The sequence below is a fragment of the Chenopodium album genome, chromosome 8 (genome assembly GCF_948465745.1).
Source record: "Chenopodium album chromosome 8, dcCheAlbu1.1, whole genome shotgun sequence".
In the NCBI taxonomy this organism is placed as follows: Eukaryota; Viridiplantae; Streptophyta; class Magnoliopsida; order Caryophyllales; family Amaranthaceae; genus Chenopodium; species Chenopodium album.
In genome coordinates, this window is record NC_137841.1 from 59,052,811 (window position 1) to 59,062,719 (window position 9,909).

At 41.9% G+C, this 9,909-nt stretch overlaps 1 pseudogene; it reads left to right on the top strand.

The window, feature by feature from the left end:
- Positions 1-427: 427 nt before the first annotated feature.
- Positions 428-526, top strand: LOC145557131 (small nucleolar RNA R71; annotated as a pseudogene).
- Positions 527-9,909: the final 9,383 nt, after the last annotated feature.

Genomic DNA, 9,909 nt, shown 5'->3' on the forward strand with positions numbered 1-9,909 from the left:
ATACGATCCACATGCATCACAAAACAAACAACCCATAGGCATATTATGTGAAGAGGGAGGGGGTTGAGAGTTAGAAGGAGTACCTCTCCCCTTAAATTGGGAGGGAAGATTCGAAGCTTGGGAAGAAGAAGAAGTGCTCTCCAACTTGGCTTTGATTGCGGTCATCTCCTTTCCCAAGTTTGTCATTTGGGAGGAAAGGTTGTTGATCGCATTTAGATGGTCCACCGAGTACAATGAAGATTGCTTTCTTGAAGAGTCTCTCTCCCCATCTTGCCAATCTCTATAGTACATCACCACGCCCTCAATAATGTCCACCACTTCTTCTTCGGTCTTGTTTATGATAGGACCCCTGGCCCCCCTATCAAGGCATGACTTGCCTTGGGGACTTAAACCGCCATAGAAGATTTGGACCACTTGGTATGTTGGGATTCCGTGGTGAGGGCACTCCCTTTGATACTCTTTGTATCTCTCCCATGCTTCGTAAAGGCTTTCATTTGGCCTTTGCTTGAACCCTTGAATCAAGGCTCTTGCCTCCACCGTCTTCTTTTAAGGGTAGAAGCGGGACAAGAAGGCCTTTGTAACATCATCCCATGTTCTCAAGGAGTTGGGCTTCACTTCTTTATCTAGCCACTCTAAGGATCTTCCTATGAGAGAGAAGGGGAACAACTTGAGGCGTATGAACTCTTGAGAAACTCCGTTGACTTTGATGGTGTTGCAATATTTTTCAAATTCTTTAAGATGGTTCAACGGGCTCTCATTCTTAGCCCCACTATATTGCCTCCTCTCAATTAAGGTGATCATGGCCGGCCGAATCTCGAAATCATTTTCCGGTGTTGTAGGCGGAGCTATGCCTCTCTCAAACCTATAAGCACCGGGTATTCCTAGCTCCTTCAAGGCGACTCTCGGATTTTCTCCCATGCCTTGCTCTTCTTCAATCTCTTCTTCACTTGAAGAACTATACCCCAAGGATCGATTAGCTATTCTTCTCCTTGAGAGAGTCCTTTCAATTTCCGGGTCAAAAGGCACAATGGATCGATCACGAGCTCTATGCATGCAAAACTTCAAAGAAAATATTAGTAGCACGGCTACAAGTGTAGCCTAAAGAAACAAAATCTTTTTGTATTTTTTTTTTCAATTAAAATGAAGTAGACTCAACAACAAAAGCTAAGCACCAATAGCATTCCCCGGCAACGGTGCCATTTTGACAAGAGAAAAATGTAGGTCGTTATCTACCCTTCCCCTAAGTCAAACTAAATTTGTAAACACCTAACCAACCTTATATGAATATAGGGTAAGTAAAGGGTCGATCCCTAGGGAATGCAATGATGAAAACTAGAGTCTAAGTCAAGCTACCTCGAAGATGGAGTTTAGATTATGGTTGGCACTATGGTAAACTAAAACAAGTCTAATCAAGTAAATCAAAGGTCTAAACACTAGGGATATGGGTTCCACATGTAAGCTCAATGATAATGCTAGTTTAGAGCTCAATCAATTAATTCAAGTATTGCAATGGACAAACAATAGTAGAAATCAAGAGAGTTCAAATGCTATCTCCTATAGGCCAATCTAGGTGTCACTATGAAAGGCAAATCAAGAAGAATCACAAGCAAACCCAATCAATTAGAGCAACTTTCAATTCAATTGTTCATGTCATTAAGAGTTGCAATGCAATCTAGATTAATCTTATAGGTTGGTCACTCCTAGTCTAATCAATCACATGCAAAACTATGTCAACCAATTTAATTGCAACAAATCAATCAATCAAAGAGCATCAACTAGCAATTTCATTAATCAAACATGCTTCCCCCTTTACCTAGCAAATAATCTACTCACTAATCATGGTGAAATTCAAGAACAAATAACTAGAAATTGCATTAATCTTCATTCTATATCAAAATCTAAGAGAAATCAAAATATTCAACTAAATCAAATTCAAATCCAAAGAAGAACAAGCAACAAGCAAAAATCAAATAGCAAGTAAGTAAAAGGTGAAAGAAGGAAGAGATTCTCACTAATATTGATGATTGAAAATGAAGAAATCCAAACTTGATTGATCAAATGTTGAGTTACAAATCCAAAACCAAGAGCTTCTCTTTAACTTCTCTCTAAATTCTCTCTCTAAAACTAAGCTAATGAAATATTATCAAAAAGTTCCTTTTGAAAAGGAATTACAATTCTATTTATAGGTAAAGAAGAAACCGGCAACTCCCGCGGTCTCTCTCGATGAATCCGCGGCCGCGGAGAAATGGGTACGGAACCCTCCGCGGGCTTTCTGGGCAGCACCCGCGCCCGCAGCAAGATAGACCCGCGCCCGCGGCCAATCCCCTGCTCCCAAAACTCAATCAGGGGGCCGCGGTCTCTCTGAGATGGAGCGCCCTCTCCAGATTTCCCACGCCCGCGGAGAGCCCGCGGGGCAACCGCGGGAAGCTCCTGCCAAAATCTTGCAATTTTCTCTTCTTAAGCACGCGCCCGCGGCTCCACTGACCCGCGCCCGCGGGCTGCTGGAAATACCTTGGAGACCTCTCCGAGGCCTCTCCAAGGCCTCTCTAAGCCCTCTCTAGCCAAATGCTTCTTCCTTACTTGATCATTAAGGCCCCAACTCGATTCCTTTGCAAATGTGATTCTCCAAATACCTACACAAGCAAACAAAGAAAGGAAATAAAAGGAAAAAGAGCCAAATAAAAGGAAAACACGAGGAAAACACGAGAACCATAAAGAAAAGAGGAGAAAGAGAAACCTAAGTAAAAAGGACCAAAAATAAGAGAAGAAAGCATGAAAAAGGGAAAGAAATAACCCTAAAAGACTACCCTATGAGTGCCATAAATGACACTCATCATGACCCCTCTGGATTTTAGCATGATCAATGGTCTACGCTTCAGCGACCAGGTCGTACAACAGATGTCTGATCTTTCTTGGGGGGCAGCCGAGGTAGCCGAGTTGTTAGGTCCGGTCGTTCAGCACATCAGGACTCAGCCGGTGTCTCGAGGTGGTCCTAGGAGCGAACGATCAGAGTTGGCTTCTGTTTTGGCCTGTGGTTTTGACATGGATGAGACATCACCTTAGCAGCGAGTGCGGATCTTCATTTTGATTCTCATTTTCATGACTCTTTGTCTTAATAGGAGTTCGTGTGCGCTCGTTTGCTATTTTTCTTCTTTGCTCAGGATTAGTGAGATAGGATTTTTTAGCGGGGCCAGCCTCGGATATGCCGATCTTCTCTTGTCGTTACGTCATGGTTGTAGGCAGCTGAACGACCAGTCCCCTGTCACTGTCTACGGTTTATGGAGAGTCGTAGAGGTGATGATCCTTCCTCTTCCTGTTTAGTTTTAATTTGCTCGACTCATGTGCTTACAAATTACTTTTCATTGCAGCTATGGTTCTATGAGTACTTTTCGGGATTGGCCCCTCGATGGCGTCGTGGAGCGGTCTATGACTTCCCTATCAAAGTCAGCTGGCGTGACCGAGGCGAGTCACGAGTGAAGTCTGTCCCTGCGTTACGCGGGCTGTTACACCAAGGCACCTCTTCTGTTGGTGTAAGAATTAATTTTGTAGCCTGTTATTTGCTATTCTGATGTTATTTTTGGTGTTTTATTGCAACTTTTTGTGATTTTCAGGTTGCTATTGATATCCTGTATCGGCCTTGGGCTGGGATGACTAATCTTCCCGAGGCCTTGCAGCTTTCGGCGCACTGCACTGTTTTTGTTGGTGCTGGACGCTTTGTCTGGTATATGGGAGAGCGTGTCGTTTGTCAACACAGTAGTGATCGCTTTGTGGTGCCCTTGTCTCCACCAGAGTCGATGCAGGACTAATGCTTGCTTAGGGAGTTGATAAACAGGGGAGAGCGCTACACTTTTCCTTGGTAGGAGCTTGTGCGTATGGAGGGCAATTATGCGCAGGACTTGCTTCCCTCCTTGGCTCCTCCACCCCGTCTTCCTGAGGTATGATTTCTTTTGAGAAGTTTGTTGCTAGTCTCTGTTTAAACCGTCCAATAACCTGATTATTCGATCGTATTTTCAGACGATTGTTCGCCGTGTGGGGAGGATTGAGATCTCGCCTCAATCCGTCAACTACCCGGGGTCGATCGGTATTACTGAGGACCATATTGCTGACGCGCCAGAGGGTTTCAGACAGGCGCATGAGTCTTTGCCTGATGTTTTTGAGCCGATAAGCTTTTAATACATTATTCATCCCTTTTAATATCGCTTGTTACTGATTTTTTCTTTGCTTTGTTCTCATCCTACCCGCCGGAGATGATGGGATTCATGAAGCTAGTTGACGCTTTGAAGTACTGCATCATTAAGCTTCGGCGTGGTGCGAGTTGTTGGGGCAGTTTCGGCGATGTTCTTGAGGTATGTTCAATTTTTCTCATTTTTACCATTTGTTCTATTTCGCACTGTTGAAATCTTTTGATTTTGTGTCCTTCAGGAGCGACGGAGGTCCCACTCGTGCTCGAGGCATAGAGGCTCTGACGAGGGAGAGCCTAGTCGTGGCAGACGATCTCCTGAGGTTCATCGGCATTCTTAGTCTTAACGGGAGCGTCAGCTTTCTCAGCCGTTTCAGGAGGCTCAATGACAGCAGTCTCAGTCTTCCCAGCCGTTCCAGCACTTTCAGGGTCAGGGTCAGTGGCAGCGACATTCGTTTTCACTGTCTTCACAGCCTGAGTTCAGGCCAGTTATCACTGCTGTGGATAATGGCTTATATTCAGCTCCATCGTCTGGGGGGCTTCCTCCACCGATGCCAGGCTTGTTTTCAGTTCCAGTGTATGGGGCGATGCCTCCACCGACGCTTCCTACCTCTTGGAATTAGTCTACAACGTTTGCCAGTTGGACGGGTCTTGCTTTGAGTCTGACTGCTACTGGGGTTACAGGGACTAGTAGGGATACTACTCCTCGTACCCGGATGATGGCGTGACTCTTTGGCTCACCAATCCCGTATTCACAGGCTGGAGATGACACTGATCCTCACTCTTCTAGTTCTACAGATTTTTGACCAAGGGTCTTTATTTGTACCTTTGTTGGTAACACTTGACACTGCTTATGCATCATGACTCAAAGTTTATGTATTTGTTAGTGTGTGTTAGTGTGTGCTTGAGATTCATTATGTGTGATTGTGTATTTATTAATGACGCGAGAAAAAAACGTAAGTGGACGGTACCGACCTTCCCCAAAAGAAAAAAGAAATAAAAAGAAAAGAAAAAAAAGAATAAGTTTTACAACTCCTCCAAAATAAATAAGTATGGAAATGGGACAAGGTTTACAACTTCCCCAAAGAAAAAAAAATAAAAATAAAATAAAATAAAATAATAATAATAGAATTCAGAGTAAATAATACAATAAAATAATAAATAATAAAGATGAATAGAAATAATAATAAAGTAATAAAAAATAATAAAATAAAATGATAAAAATAAAAATAATAATATTAATAAAAAAAAGTTGAGAATTTTATTAGGAATGAAACTCTCGAAAAACAGAATTAAAAAAATAAACGGTGAAGATAAAACAATGAAATTCTGGATAGATATAGGAAAAGGATAAAAAATGAAAACGCGTGGGCACCGCGACACGACACTTTATACCGTGTCACGGCAAAATCTGTCGTGTCGCGGCATAAATTCCCGTGGCACGGTGGAAAATCCCGTGTCACGGTGCGCGTATTCTCCAATGGTGTGGTTTACGCTTATAGAAAGATAGATTCTGAGTATTTCCGAGCGTTTTTGCTATAAAATAGGACTAGTATATTCGTGATATGCATAATTGCGAAACATAAAATAATTAGAATTTCATATTTCAATAATAATGTCTCAGAATTTTGATAATACATTGCGCGACTGGTCTTATTCTTTAACCAATGCTGACAAAAGAGAGTTGGAATTGATTCATGTCAGGGGTTTATTAGACTTGAGACATGTAGCGATTGAACATGATTTTCTTAGGACAGCATTAGACTATTGGAGTCCGGAAACACATTGTTTTAAATTTGATAGCGATGAAATCTGTCCCCTGCCGGAGGAATTCGGTGCCATCTTTGGATTTCCTGCCAGAAATCTTATTTCCATGCCTACCCTTCATGAGTATTATTACCAAGACTTTGAACGTCATCTGAATCTGACAGATCCAGATTTAAATAGAATTGTGTGTGGTAATGAGGTAGACTTAGAAAAACTTGCAAATTTATATTCCAATCGCCCTGTCTCTAAGTCTTATCATGTATACTGTAGAAGGGCGTATATTTTTTGCATGTTTAGCAAGATTTTATTTGCAAACGCTAGGGTAGGACATGCTTGTCTAGCATTTGTGCTTGAACATGTCGAATTTGGGAGATCTCCTATGCCTACGTGCCTTTGAGAAACTTTACGCGGCCTTGACGAAGCAAAAGCTGACCGAAAAGTCGTTTGGAAGGGCTCTCTAGTACTGCTGCAGGTGAAAACGCGCTCTGAGTAGCCCCCGTGACACAAAACAGGCACCGTGTCACGGTGCACTTCTGCCGTGACACGGTGCATTCTGCCGTGTCACGGTGGATTCTGCAAAATTTTTATTTTATTTTATTTTTTTATTTTTTTCGACTAATTTTTTTTATTTTGCAGATTTGGTTGATGGAGCGTTTAGAACTTTTTGAAGCCCCCGACGATATTAAAAAATATGGTCCCAACGATTTAGTCCGCAGGAAGAAGAATTACTCTGTGAACATGTCGTATGAAGATTAGAAGAATTTCTTTGCAAAGAGAGAATTTTCCATTCGTTGGGTGGTGCCTTGGTGGAGGCTTACTAGGATGGTTGGTACGAATGATACTCCGTATTTCCATGTTCCTAGTATCTCAAGGCTGACTTTTTATTGTCCTTCTCGATTGATGCGACAATATTGACTTGAACAAGTAGTTCCACGCTATAACGATAGTCCTCGTGAAGTATCGTTGCATGAAAGTAACGTTCACAAGTATGAGGCTTATTGGATTGGAAGACCTTTGTGGACCGTTTCTGCAAGTAACCAAGCTCCTCCTCCCTTATCTACTGCATACAAGGCATGGTTGAATCCTAGAAGTAGAAGGGATCAAGTCGGATCACGCAACTTTGATGTGAAGGGGCGTCTTGGAAGTAAGAAAACGCCTCCTAAATATCTTCTAGGTCCGAGAACACAAGGGATTGAGTTTAAGACTCCTATAATTCCTAAGAAGAAGAAGAATTATGTGAAAGAGAAGGGTAAGGAGAAGATGGTTTATAGAGAGAAGCAACCAAAGAATTCTAAGAAAAGGTGAAAGGGGTGAGAGTTCGACTAGTGGTGTGACGGTTCGGGATACAAAAGACACATTAATGGTGAAGGCCGACCTAGTGGAAAAAGAGAAGGAGGTTCCTAAAGTGAAGAAGGATTGGATCAATATTGCTTTGCTTATATGATTTATAATTTTTAAAATAAGGCGCATGATGCCAATAATTGTAGTCACATTTATTTTAATAATAATAGCATATTTATTTTCGTCTTAAATAAAATTTACAATGACTTATTTTTTTATTTATATATCCGAGTCAAGAAGTCGGACGCAATGGAAGAATAAAAAAACAAAGTCGAATAAATAACAGAATTCGCAAAGTCTGCGTCACTAAAAAAATCAAGAAATCTGAGATTCCACCGTGCCACGGGATTTTTTTTTTTTTTGTTGCAGTTCCACCGTGCCACGGTGAATACTGCCGTTACACGGTGGAAATTCCCGTGGCGCGGCAAGAATTTTTTTATTTTTTTTTTGCTACAGTTCCACCGTGCCACGGTGGACTCCAGATGCTGAACAAGCAATTTTTTTGATTTTAGCTCCATTTTGTCGTGACGCAATACTGAACTAGCGCGTATACTTGATCGACGGAGGAAGGATTTTATTTTTTTTAAGTGGTCGGGCCCCCTTTAGGGGTTGCCTATGTATCCTTAAAAAGGAATCAGGCCAAACGTAGCTTTATTGGGTCATGAACCCATGCAACTAGGCATAGAATTTCTTGAGTTGATCCTAGTTGGTTAAATTGTGGAAACCGTTACCGTCCATGTCTACCAATTGTGCCGCTCCGCCAGACAAGATGGATTTAACAATGTACGGACCAGACCAATTTGGTTTTAATTTTCCTCTTAGATCCAACACATTTTTGCGAAGTGCCTTAAGCACCAAGTCACCTTCTTTGATATTCCTAGTCTTGAATTTTTTATTGAAATGTCACGCCATACGCTGTTGGTAGGTTTGGACATGATGCAAAGCTGCCAAGCGTTTTTCGTCAAGTAAGACTAGTTCATCATATCTTGCTCTAATCCAGTCGACTTCATCTAGTTGGCTTTCCAACACGATTCGGAGAGAAGGGATTTCGAGCTCTATTGGTTGTACAGCTTCAACTCCATAGACCAAAGAGATAGGGGTAGCCCCCGTCGATGTACGAACAGAGGTTCGATAGCCCTAAAGGGCGAAACGTAGCTTACTTGGCCAATCTTTGTAATTTTCCGTCATCTTTTCGATGATAGTTTTCACGTTTTTGTTGGCCGATTCGACCGCACCATTTGTTTGTGGTCTGTAGCTAGGGTGATGATCTATGATGCTTGATATGATATTTCTGTAATAGTTCCGCGCATTCGGCTTGGAAATGCGTTCCATTATCACTGATCATCTCATGAGGTACCCCATAGCGGCATATGATATTTTTCTCAATGAATTGAGCTACATGTTTTTTGCTGTTAACTTAGCATATGAGGCAGCTTCGACCCATTTAGTGAAATAGTCGATTGCTACGAGGATGAATTCATGCCCCCCTTGTCCTGGTGGCGTTATCTTTCCAATGATGTCGATACTCCAAGTAGAGAAAGGCCATGGAGAGGTATATGTGTAGAGAAACGAAGGTGGAACGTGCTGTAAATTTGCATAGACTTGACATTTCATACATTTCTTGACGTATTCGTTACAATCTCTTTCCATGGTAGTCCAATAATAACCTTGTCGTTGAATTTTCTGGACTAATATCTTAGCATTCATATGCGTTCCACATATGTTGGCATGAAGATTTTCCATGGTTTTTGTGCTTCTTTCTTAGCTATGCATAAGAGATTTCTCCCTAGTGCAGTTCTTTTGTGGAGTTCTCCCCTGATGAGCACATACTGTGAGGCCAGGAGCCTCAAAGCACGGCGTGCCCTTTTATCAGTATTAGGAGGGTATTCTCCTTTTGTCACGTAATTAAGGATATCTGTATACCATGGATCTTCATCTTCTTCTTGTGATTCTTGTTCATCATCAAGTGCGTGAACATAAGCCGGTTCATATCTTCTTTCTATGGTCAATGGCATTCTGATTGTATCCGTTGGAATTCGCACCATTGATGCTAATTTAGCCAGTGCGTCGGCAAAATGGTTTTCTTCTCTAGGCAAGTACGTATATTCCACTTCATCTAGTTGCTTCGTGGGAGTTTCCAGATGAGCTTGATACGTAGCGAGACTTTCACTTCTCAACTTCCATCTCTTGGAGATCTAGTTAATGATTATTGATGAATCACCGTAGATTATGAGCTTCTTAATTCCCAAGGCCACAACTGTTTCTAATCCCAAAATTCATGCCTTGTACTCTGCGGCATTGTTGGTGACATCAAAGTCGAGCTTCATGGAAATTGGGATATGCTCTTCATTGGGTGATACGAGCAAGACTCCTACACCACAACCTTTTTGGTCTGAAGCTCCGTCAAAATAGAGCGTCCAGCTATCATCCTCGGTCACGAGTAGATCTTCGTCAGGGAAATCGTATTCATCTTCTTCCTTCTCAACTTCTTCTAGCGGAAAATCTGGTAAGAAGTCAGGAACCGCATAAATTTTGATAGCTTTTTGTGGTACAAATTTCAAGTCAAACTGAGCAAGGTTGACTATCCACCTTGATAATCTGCCATTAAGTGTTGCTTTTTC